Source organism: Schistocerca gregaria, chromosome 7, assembly GCF_023897955.1.
Source record: "Schistocerca gregaria isolate iqSchGreg1 chromosome 7, iqSchGreg1.2, whole genome shotgun sequence".
Classification (NCBI taxonomy): domain Eukaryota; kingdom Metazoa; phylum Arthropoda; class Insecta; order Orthoptera; family Acrididae; genus Schistocerca; species Schistocerca gregaria.
The window spans coordinates 319,559,749-319,572,012 of NC_064926.1; the positions used below are offsets into that span (position 1 = coordinate 319,559,749).

The 12,264-nt window shown below is 42.8% G+C and overlaps 1 pseudogene; it reads right to left on the reverse strand.

Moving 5' to 3' along the window:
- Window positions 1–7,360: 7,360 nt before the first annotated feature.
- On the reverse strand, window positions 7,361–7,477 carry LOC126282604 (5S ribosomal RNA; annotated as a pseudogene).
- Between the last annotated feature and the right edge of the window lie 4,787 nt (window positions 7,478–12,264).

Below are 12,264 nucleotides of genomic sequence, written 5' to 3' on the forward strand. Positions count from 1 at the left end.
GGCAAATGCCGGGATGGTTCCTTTGAAAAGGGCACGGCCGACTTCTCCTTCCCCATCCTTCTCTAATCCGATGAGGCCTATGACCACGCTGTTTGGTCTCTTCCCCCAAACAACCCAACCAACCCAAAATACTAACGCATGGCATTAGTTACGATAGGCCTAGTACAGAGCGAACAATAAAAGCAAAACATGCAATGTGTAATGCAGTTTTCAAAAAATATAAATAATGAAAAGGTATACTAAAATTGTCAAGTAATGAAATCAACGAAATCGTAGCACAAAATGCAAAATTAATAAAACTAGTATAAATCTAAAATTAGCTAAACCCACATACCACAAATTAAACATAATAGTACAAGATATGTCTATACACTGAGTATATCACGTTAAGAATGCTAGGCTGTGGATGCAGGTAGTGGAACACGACGTACAGGGTAACTTACATTGCCCATAAAATCTGAAGTAATGGAGAAGCCAGAGTGACTCGCAAACGCCAAAAAATATAAAATATATACATAGCTGTAGAGTTACACGTTAGGCACTAGGCTGAGGAACAATATGTTACTGTACAACGCATTAAAAGAAAACTTGAATCTAGCTTTGAAAATATTATGCGACACCACACAGTTAACATCACACGCAGCCTCCAAGATCAGGGGACGAGATGTTATAGATACAAGTTGAATAAAATGTGTCAGGCATACCTAATTAGATTGGCGATTGTGAGAAAATTGTGACACTACAATGGTACGTCGAATAACTAATTATGAGGTTCAGAATCAAATTGGGGAAGATATAAGTTTATGGAGCAATTTGACTAAAAGAACAGATCACTTGTCAAGACACATCTTGCGGAGGAATCATTAGTTTGGCAATGGAGGAAAGTGTGGCGCTTAAAAATTCTAGAGGGAGCGAATACTTTAAGCAGGTTCAAATGGATAAAGGCTACTGTAATTATGTAGAGATGAAGAGGCTTGGACGCTCGTATCAAACCTGTATTCGGACTGGAGACCACAACAAACTACGAGGGTAATCCCAAAAGTAAGGTCTCCTATTTTTTTAATAAGTACATAGACCTGTTTATTTCTACAATGGTTTATATCAGTTTACAGCTTGAACATTTAGCTATTTTTCGACATAATCACCATTTCTGTCGATGCATTATTGTAGACGCTGTGGCAGTTTTTGTATGCCCATGTCATACCAGCTCGCCGCCATGCTGTTCAGAAAGTTATGAACTGGCGTGGTCTCAGGTGTAAAGTGGTATGCCCAGGTTTCGCACCCGTGACAATTGAGTCCCGAAAGTTGTCCTGTTCGGCTGCAAGGCGGTGAAGAAATGCCCGGGAAGCATCAACTCGTTGCCGCATGTGGTCATCAGTCAGCATGCGTGGCACCCATCTTGCGTACACCTTCCGGTAGCTCAATGTTTCCGTTAAAATTCTGAGAGCGGTGCTTCGGGAGACCTCAGGAACCAACAACGTGCAGAAATCATCCAGGGTGATTCACCTATCTTCACGCATGCTCTGCTCAATTCAACACTGTCTCCTCAGAAATTCACGATCTCTCGCTCCTGTGTTCATCGTGAATTTTGGTCCGACGAGCTGAAAACTCTCTACACCACTTACGAACATTTTTGACATCCATGCACAACTCACCGTACACTTCCGTCAATTGGCGATGGATTTCAATCGGCGCAGTGCCCTTTGCGTTCAAAAACGGAATAACAGCGCGCAATTCGCACTTGGCGGTAATTTCCAACGGAAGCTCCATTCTCAACGCCTGCCAAGCGCGGCGGGCTCATGTTTACACACAGCGCGTGAAGCACTCTTCATAACAGTGTGACCAACTGCCACACAAACAGACGTTACTTTTGGGATTACCCTCGTAAAAACAGTTTAGGAGCCTACCGAAATAGGAGGGTGAGTCAGACGAAAATCTTAATATATTTTTTAAAAATTATTTATTGTGCAGAAGTGGTACAAAGCTGTATCACTTTTCAACATAATCTCTCCCACGCTCAATGCAAGTCCTCCAGCGCTTACAAAGTGCATAAATTCCTATAGAAAATTTTTTTTTTGGTAGTCCGCGCAACCACTCATGCACCGTGTGGCGTACCTTTTCATCAGAACGATTCTTGCAAGGAAGCCATCACCTTCTCGTTCAAAGCGCCGAGGAAGTTCTTCACAAGCATCAACACGTCGTTCTCTCATTTGAGGAGTCAGCTGCCGTGGCACCCACCTTGCACACACTTTGTCAAACTGGAGCACAATGTGGTGTGCTGACCCATGACTAATCTGTAAACTGCTGCAATGTCATTCAGTGTCACTCGACAGTTTTTCTTCACTATGGCTTCAACTGCTGCAGTGTTCTGTGGAGTCACAACTCGTTGTGCCTGACCTGGACGAGGAGTGTCTTCCCCTGAAGTCACACCATTTGCGAACTTCATACTCCATTCGTAGACTTGCTGCTGTGACAGACATGCATCACCGTACTGAACCTTCAATCGTCGATGAATTTCAATAGGTTTCACACCTTCACTAAGCAAAAACCGAATAACAGAACGCTTTTCTTCCCTGGAGCTCGTCGCAAGTGGGGCGGCCATCTTTATACTGATACTGCGACGGCATGTGTACATCTGCACTATGCTGCCACCTACAGGCAATTTCTGCACGCTATTTGTAGCCCGGTTACCAACTTACAGGATAACGGCGCGCGAAATTTCGATTTGTTATTACAAATTTAAGGTTCTCATTTGACTTACCATCGTACATCTTAAGAAAAAAAAGACACTCACCACGAAGGAATTATGTAAATTGCTCACAAATTGATATTCATCCAGTTGGAATATGCAAAATTGTAAGCTTTGGTGGCCGATGGATGAATGTGTGAGGCTGCAGCGCAGTTTCGCCTCGTAGCTGGTAAGGATAGTAAAGACAGGACATGTCAACAAAAAGGCACAAAGTCTGTACGAATTTAAACCTATGCAATTAGCTGGGCAGTAACTGAGTCTCGCAGACAGGCGAGTGAGCAGTATACGCAGATGTCAGCATCTGAGAGAGGACTTTTAGCTGGGCTTAGAGAAGCTGGTTGGAGTAGTCGGCGGATCGCACGACGTTTGAATATGCACGATGCTTCTATTAGACGATGTTGGCAGCAGTGGGTGAATCATGGCCGAACACTGGGTCAAAAAGGAAACGGCCAACCTAGAGAGACGATAGAGCGTGAGGACCGAGCAGTCGTCAGAGAGGCACTCAGAGCCCCTGATTCATCATTCTAGTCTATCCAACGTGCAACTGGTGCTTCAGAGAGCAAAAGGACTATCAGAACGGGGGATGAGCTCACGGCGCCCCAACCGCCGACTACCATTGATCACTGTAGACCAAAACGCCCATTTGTAGCGTTGTCGAGCACGTTCGGCTTCAGTTGCTGACCTGCTATGTTGTAGATAAATGATAAAGGATCTTTCTTTCTATGTATTCGCAGCACATTACGCTTGTCTACATTGAGATTCAACTGCCATTCCGTGCACCATGCGTCAATTCGTTGCAGATCCTTCTGCATTTCAGTACAATTTTCCACTGTTGCAACCTCACGATATACTACAGCATCATCCGCAAAAAGCCTCAGTGGATTTCCGATGTTATCTAGAAGGTCATTTATATATACTGTGAATGTCAACGGTCCTACGAAACTCCCCTCTGGCACAACTGAAATCACTCTTACTTCGGAAGACCTCTCTGCATTGAGAATGACGTGCTGCGTTCTCTTATGGAGGAACTCTTCAATCCACTCACACAAGTGGTCTGATAGTCCATATACTCTTACACTGTTCATTAAACGACTGTGGGGAACTGTATCGAACGCCTTGCGGAAGTCAAGAAACACGGCATCTACCTGTGAACCCGTGTCTATGGCCCTCTGAGTCTCGTGGACGAATAGCGCGAGCTGGGTTTCACACGACCGTCTTTTTCGAAACCCATGCTGATTCCTACAGAGTAGATTTCTAGTCTCCAGAAAAGTCATTATACTCGAACATAATACGTGTTCCAAAATTCTACAACTGTTCTACGTTAGAGATATAGGTCTATAGTTCTGCACATCTGTTCGGCGTCCCTTCTTGAAAACGAGGATGACCTGTGCCCTTTTCCAATCTTTTGGAACGCTACGCTCTTCTAGAGACCTAAGGTACACCGCTGCAAGGAGGGGGCAAGTTACTTCGCGTACTCTGTGTAAAATTGAACTGGTATCCCACCAGGTCCAGCGGCCTTTCCTCTTTTGAGCGATTTTAATTGTTTTTCTATCACTCTATTTCGATATCTACCATTTTGTCATCTGTGCGACAATCTAGAGAAGGAACTACAGTGCAGTCTTCCCTTTAGTTGTCATCCGAGGCACACTTACAGCACAGCGGTACTTCGACGATATTTTATAACCCATTTTGCTGCCCTTCATGGCAAGCCACCATGGATTTATATTACAGCAAGATAATGCCCGACCTCACCGATCGAACGTTTCTATAACTCGTCTTCGATTTGCCAAGCCACACCTTGGCCAGCAAGGTCATCGGATTCTCAATTGAGATCGCATGGAGCATTATTCGCAGGGCCCGCCAACCATCTCGGGATTTTGACGATTGAACGCGCCAATTGGAGAGAATCTGGCACTGTATCCCTCAAGAGGATATCCAGTAACTCTGTCAATCAATGCCAAGTCGGAAAACTGTTTGCATAAGGGCCAGATGTGGATCAGTACGTTATTGACTTGTTCAGTTTGTTCAGCTCTTACTCTTGATTAGATCATCAAATTCTTCTCAAATTGTGATTATTTGTTTGTCTCATATTGCAGGGGGGATTAATAAAAAATGCAATAACTGTACTAGCCGTGTGACCGGTTACGAAGTCTCGTATCCGGTTTGCCCTGACCAGTATTAGCACGCAGTCTGACTGCATAAAATAAAAATAAAGAATGACAAGTAATTTCCATTAACACAATTGATTAATTAAGTCCCCTGCAACTATAAATGCTACGAAACAACAAAGCACAAGTGTAACTGTTCTGTGTGTGGTAGTGTGACTCAACGTACATGTATTTGGCTCGGTTCTTTCTCAATACGACAAAATATTTTAAATACCATTTACAATGAACTAACTGAAAAACCAGAAATACTATAATTGCACATATAAAGCAGAATTACAAGTCTTATTAAATGAACACGAGCCAGAAGCTTTGTTGACTGCACCTGAGAGCATGAGCGATTGTTATTAAAGAATACTGGAATACCTTTTTACCTCATTGTATATTGACGAAAATATTCCATTACACCAGCATCATAAATCAAATGCCCATCTCCTTTCTCAAATGTATTCTGACAATTGCATCTTCTTCCATCTAGACATTACACCAACTGAACAGTATAATATTTCAGTCAACACTCAGATCGTCTACTCTCTCGCCCAACAGAACAACTACTGCCCTCGACATTCTCTACTACTGCCCAGTTGTAGGCGGCGGAATAATAATCTTTGGCGCAATCTCTGGCGCTGTGACTCAGTGTAGCCACCTTTCAATATGTATATCACATCTGCCGATTTCTGACCCATTCGGATAATTCCTTCGTGATGCGTCTTTTCTTTTGTCTTATAGTGTACATCGTCCAATGAAGATATGTCTCTAAGTCCCTGCTCGTCGACAGGACGTTACCTGCTAAACTTCCATTCTAATTTCTTGTGTACATAATGGCGACTGAAAACGGGTGTCGGTGGCCGTCTGTAATTCTACATTTTTCTGTAATTTTAAAACCAATGCTACGAACCGCATGCACACTCCTCGCGTATTACTCGTGGGGGAAGATTGTCAGGGAAGTGGTCGAAAAAAGAGAAGTTAAAATCAAACAAAGAAAATAAATGAATGTGGGAGGAGCACAGAGCGTCACGAACTGGAAATGTGTAGTCAACTTGACAACGTGACGCAGATGAATCGTGCCCGGACTTAATCATGGATATAAACTGACGAAAAAACGGCGCTGGAGAATACAGGTTGTGCGGGTTTTTATTCATGGGCATCCGGTTACTGGTAACCTACGTAAACAGGCGCTCAGTTTAATTAATTTTCGACGTCGGTAGCGCCAGCCGTCCCTCAGCGGCGTTCATTAATGTATATGCCCGGCAACGGGATCAGGGAAAACGGGAGGCTGGTTCGTGGGCCTCGACCGCTCTGCCGCAGACAGCGCGCTCCATATATTCCGCCATTCCTCGCGCTGAGTGCTAATGTTCTGAATGACCCAGAGTTTTAATAACGCAGCGGAATGTTTCCATTCGCCCTGTACGAGGGCCTGAATTAAACGAGTACATTTCTTCACGCACTAGTAAAAGTTTCATATACATGTTGCCAGGTGCTTATGTTAGCAGTGCCACTATGTTACGCGCGAGTTACTGCTTTCATTTCGTTAATGGGCGTAAAACAGCGGCCGCCGCAACATGTATGGAAACATTCCGCGCCTCTGTATGACTACCATGAACTGGCTGTTTTCTCTTTTGACAGATCTGTAACGGAAATTTGACACGTCGATTGTAGAGTACCCTTCTGTTCTCTCTTAATATACCACCTACCATTTGCAATGTTGCCAATGCCCTATTAAAGCATTACGTTAACTGAATGTCCGAAGGCGAGGTTATTGCACTGTTTGGGAGATACTGTGTTCCGAAGTAACACAAGGAAACAGAGTGTTTCCTATCTTACTCATTTGTTTAACTATACACAGGGACGCCGATGATAAGCAGATTCAGACTTGAAACTATCTGCTAGACTGGGATTCAAACCGGTAACCTTGCTTTTCGTGTGACAAGGAGAAGGCCTTAGGCATTACAGACCGATTAGTCAGGTCACCTGCGTATAAACGAAAATGAAAGATTTTTGGCTCGACCTCCCCCCTCCCGACCTGTTTTGAAAAAAAAAGACACAAAATTGACGAAGTCGACAGATAACTCATAATTTAATGCTTTTCATCATCGTATATGGGGTCCACAAACACGTACTTTTCTAGAAATCGAGAAAAGAAACGTTTTTGATTGCCAGTAACACTGCCGCAAAAGAAATTAACACACCCTTATAGAGGTTTCAATTCTCCCAAGATGTATTGTTGCAACAGTGCACGTAGAAGCTCTCCGTCTGCAGGCCACTAGTGGCCCATCTGGACCGTCCGACCGCCGTGTCATGCTCAGATGAGGATGCAGATAGGAGGGGCGCGTGGTCAGTACACCGCTCTCCCGATCGTTATGATGGTTTTCTTTGACCGGAGGCACTACTTTTCGGTCGAGTAGCTTCTCAATTGGCATCACGAGGCTGAGTGCACCCCGAAAAATGGCAACAGCGCACGGCGGCCCAGACGATCACCATCCAAGTGCCAGCCACGCCCGAGAGCGCTTAACTTCGGTGATCTGACGGGAACCGGTGTATCCACTACGGTAAGACCGTTGCCATAACAATGCACAGGTAGTAAATGAAATGATTACATTTACAGGTCGATAACACTAGCGGTTCTGAGGTACCAGGTGTCAACCCATGCTGAAACACTCATACTAGTACGTGATGTAGCATTCATGAGAGACAATGCAGGTTCCGATTTTGGCATCCAGTCGATCGTACAGATGGCGAATACTGTTATGCGAAACGTTACGCCATGACTACTCGACCTGTTAAAGTACACTACTGGCCATTAAACTTGCTACACCACGAAGATGACGTGCTACAGACTGACAGGAAGAAGATGCTGTGATATGCAAATGATTAGCTTTTCAAAGCATTCACACAATGTTGGCGCCGGTGGCGACACCTACAACGTGCTGACATGAGGACAGTTTACAACCGATTTCTCATACACATACAGCAGTTGACCGGCGTTGCCTGGTGAAACGTTGTTGTGATGCCTCGAGTAAGGAGGAGAAATGTGCACCATCACGTTCCAGACTTTGATAAAGGTTAGATTGTAGCCTATCGCGATTGTGGTTTATCGTATCGCGACATTGCTGCTCGCGTCAAACAGAGTTGTTGAAACATTTTCTCCCGATTGTAGACTGATATCCTCGCCGCTCAGGAAGACATGTAGTGACCACCGAGCATAGAAGTAAATACAGTGGCCTTCGGTACACGCATAGTGTATCAAACCTCGCCCTACCTCTGGGTACACACAGTCACAGAGGTACTGGACGGTCCATGCAACTCGTATTACACGATACACGGGGAGTGAAATTTCAAGTCACCCGATTTGTCTGATAAATTTGTTTCACGTGGGTGAAGCGACGCTACATCCGTCTCTGTATTTAATTTCTAAGGAAAACTTTAACTTTTCACATTAAAACATAGAAAACACTGTTTTGGGTTTCGCACACATTCACTGTTATGCAGTCTTTCTCATTCGATTTAGACATAACTGTTCCGTAAGACAAAATATTTTTTCCGCATCTTAGAGCCACACATCGCAACTTGGTAATGGACTCATTTCCTTTTCGTTATTACTCATAGTTGTTGTGATACTTCAAAGTATCTTGTTTTGAAAAGTTTGTAGTGAAAAATGTAGTCGCTGGCCAGTTTACGTTTAGTGCGTTATATGCCGCACACACTACTGTATAGGAAATGTAGCTAACATAGGGAAATCGATTTTAACGATGGAAGGAGAGTTATATCTCTTTCCATTGTCGAAAATGTGCGTGAGAGATATATCGGAGATTGCCCGCGAAGAGGTTGCCAGCTATGCTCCGCATGTGTAGCTATTGTACACTGCCATGCGAGGTGTGAAGCTGCCTCGTGTTCTCTTCTTCGTATGCTGCCGATACAAGTCGAAGTTGTAAATGAAAGAAAATCTTCATGAAATGAAAACAAATCGCGGGGCCTCAGCTCTTGACGCTGACTACATGTTTATTCATGCTGCCTCGTTTCAGGAAATGTTACCCATGTTACGTTGTTCACAACTTTAGCTATATTAGTGAATTTATCCTCTTATTCATGTATAACCCGTTCACTTTCTGATACTGTTTTAGCTGTGTGTGCTGTGAACTGTTGACGTATTCTGCTGTTGGTTTGTTTTGAATGACGAACGAGAGATGTAACTGCGCTCAATCAAAATGTAACACTGTTTCTGAACTGAGCTTAGTATGCGTGCAGCAAATAAAACAAACGTACATATATTCCGTTAACACATTATTCTACAGAAAAGCAGTCAAAATGAACAACAGGAAAATTAAAACTGTTTATGTTATTTCGACAGAACTGAACTAAATTATTTATGAACACTTTTCCATTTGAGCATCTTCTTCGCTAACGTATAGTTGCTCGATAACTTTCTATTCTCGCAGATCCAAGAAAATGCCGATGTATTGTAGGAGTCAATAGTACTTCCTCTTTTAATATACGGTACTCTTCTACAGGAAAGCCTAGGAAATGAAAAAAAATGAGTTACTACCCAGTAGCTGGAGTGAATGTGTAATACATTTGCCGTTTATACGGTCTCCTACAGAGAAGTGTACGAAATTAAAATAAATGTGTTATCTTTCCTTCTAATAATTGCAGTCGGGGTTCACATAACAAGTGTAAACATCTTCACCACTTTGTCGTTTTCTCTCATTGTTCTATGACAGCGTAAACGCCGTGTTGGAATGTCTTTCCTCTAACCAGAAATGATCTATTTTTAATACCAACTTTTCCGCTTTTCTTCTCCTCAGAAGTGAACCACCTTGTTTCATCTGCACATGCTCTTCTACAACATATATTTTCAAGATGACTATCCATTCAGCAGACCCTAAGAATACGCGGAAGTATTTGACTAGGGCTTTAACGTGACTATATAATGTCGAGCAATGCATCAGTTGTGTACTGTCGAGTATTGTCGGACGCCTTCGGTCCCTTCTGTACGTATACAAAGTTTATTTCCGCTTTCTGCTGTCGACAATTGTAAAATGAACAGGTTATAATTAACTTGAAAACCATCAAGTCCAAAGCAGACACAAAAGAAAAGGGGAGACGAGGTAGTGAGTGAACAAGCAAACACAGAGAAAACAACAGCGAGACTTGTGCTGCGCTAGGCGCTGTACGAATCCAACGGGTGGCTGGTTCCTTTACAGGTAGGGATGCTGGCTATCGCTGAAACAACCGGTTTTCTGTTATGTCGCTTTTTTTCTCGCCAGTTTTACCTAACTTAAAACCGCTCAACTTAAACGGTTTCTGAAATAACTGATTTTTGGTTTTTTATTCCTATTATTTTCTGTAATAACCATAGAAATCGAACAAAGATTGAACAAATATTAAATTAAATATGCAAGTAAAAGAAAACTTGCTCTGGCCACCATTCGTTACTTTTCTTGAGAACTGATAGGTGGTAGAATATTAAAAAAAAGACCAGTATTCCTCTATTGATCCCAATTTTTTGAAACTCTGCTCAAAAGTCATGTTGTAATAGCAACGATACCATTATTTGGGTTTACGAATACTCATTACTATAGGGTGAACACTGAGGATGAAGAACTATATTTTTTCTGGTAATTTGTCTGTTTTCAAGGGCTACAAGCACATCAAAGCGTTACGTAAACACAGGTACCAGACCCGATACTTCCTGTTTTTGCTGTGTACTGTGAATGAATTGTTAAGTTTTTAACATTAATACTTTTTCCACAATTTCCTTCCGTTTTCATTATTTCATAGAAATGGTAGACAAAACTTTAATGGAAATGAAGCATTGTACTTCAGTGCTACGTCACTTCGTCAATATATTTCGAATCTAGGGCTGACGCTACTCTGCAGTTCCACGGATGTCAGGCGGCAAAAGTGAAATGTACCGTATAGACCAGGTGGGGGCACGTCTTTCCCTCAGCACGTAAATGCGTACCGTAAGACACAACACCCGGCAACACGGACATTACTGTCTCAGCAATGCTGTGCCAATCCATATACCATGTGTTTGTTGCTCGGTTCTGTTGGTATTATGATTAAAATAGCACTGATCGCTTTTCTCATTATCTGTATTTAAAACCAATGAATATTTTACGAATAAAAGTTACTTCTTTTTTGAAAAGGAATTATGTCAATTATCGAACAAACTCAAGGATGGTTTACATAGTGTTTAGAGTATCTGGGATTGTAAAACAGTTAAAATCCTTACACCCCAATTTCACTGACATCGATTTGTTGTAGAGTCTTGGAGCATAGTTTGTGTTCAGACATAATGACCTTTCTAGACTCTGAGAAGCTCACCTGCAGAAACCAGCACGGTTTTAGGAAACAGCGCTCATGCGAGGCACAGCTGGCCCTTTTTGTGCATGAATACAACGGGCTCTAGATGCCGTGTCCTAGGTTGATGCCATATTTCTCTACTTTCGAAAGGCATTCGGCTCAGTTCCGCACTGTCGCTTGCTTCAAAAACTTCCCGCTTACGGTCTATCCGATGACATATGCGGCTGGATAGAAAGTTTTCTAACAGACAGAGAGCAGTATGTCGATCTGAATGGGGTGACTTCAACAGAAACAAGCGTAACTTCAGGTGTGCCCCAGGGCAGCGTAAGAGGTCCGCTGCTCTTTACGATTTACATAAACGATCTGGTTGATGGTCTTAGACTGTTTGCCCATGATGCTGTAGTCTACAGGAAAGTAGTATCACATGAAAGTTGTGAACAAATCAATGGGGATTTGCAGGAAATTAATGCGTGGTGTAATGACAGGCAGTTATCTCTCAGTGTTAGCAAGTGTAACCTACTGCGTATAACAAGGCGAAAATCCCCATTAATGTACGAGTACAAAATAAATGTTCAGTCTTCGTAAGCGGTAACATCCTTCAAGTATCTGGGCGTGACTATTCGAAATGATCTCAAATGGAATGGTCAGATTACACAAGTAACGGGCAAGACGAACTCTAGATTGAGGTTTGTTGGTAGAAAGAGTATTGTTCGTCTGTATGGGACCCTTACCAGTCCGGTTTGATTCAAGAGATTGAGAAGGTCCAAAGAAGAGCAACAATTTCGTGACTGGTACATTTAGCCATCGCGAGAGCGTTACAGATCTCATAGAAAGTTTGAAGTGGGATACACTTGCAGATAGACGTCACACTAAACGGAAGGGGCTCCTCGCTAAATTCCGAAATCCGATTTTCGCCGATAATGTAGAGCATGTATTATTATTACCACCAACTTTCAAATCGCACAATGATCACCATTTAAAGATAAGGGAAATTAGAGCTCGCAGTGAGGCGTTCAGACAGTCGTTTTTCCCTCGTGCGATCCA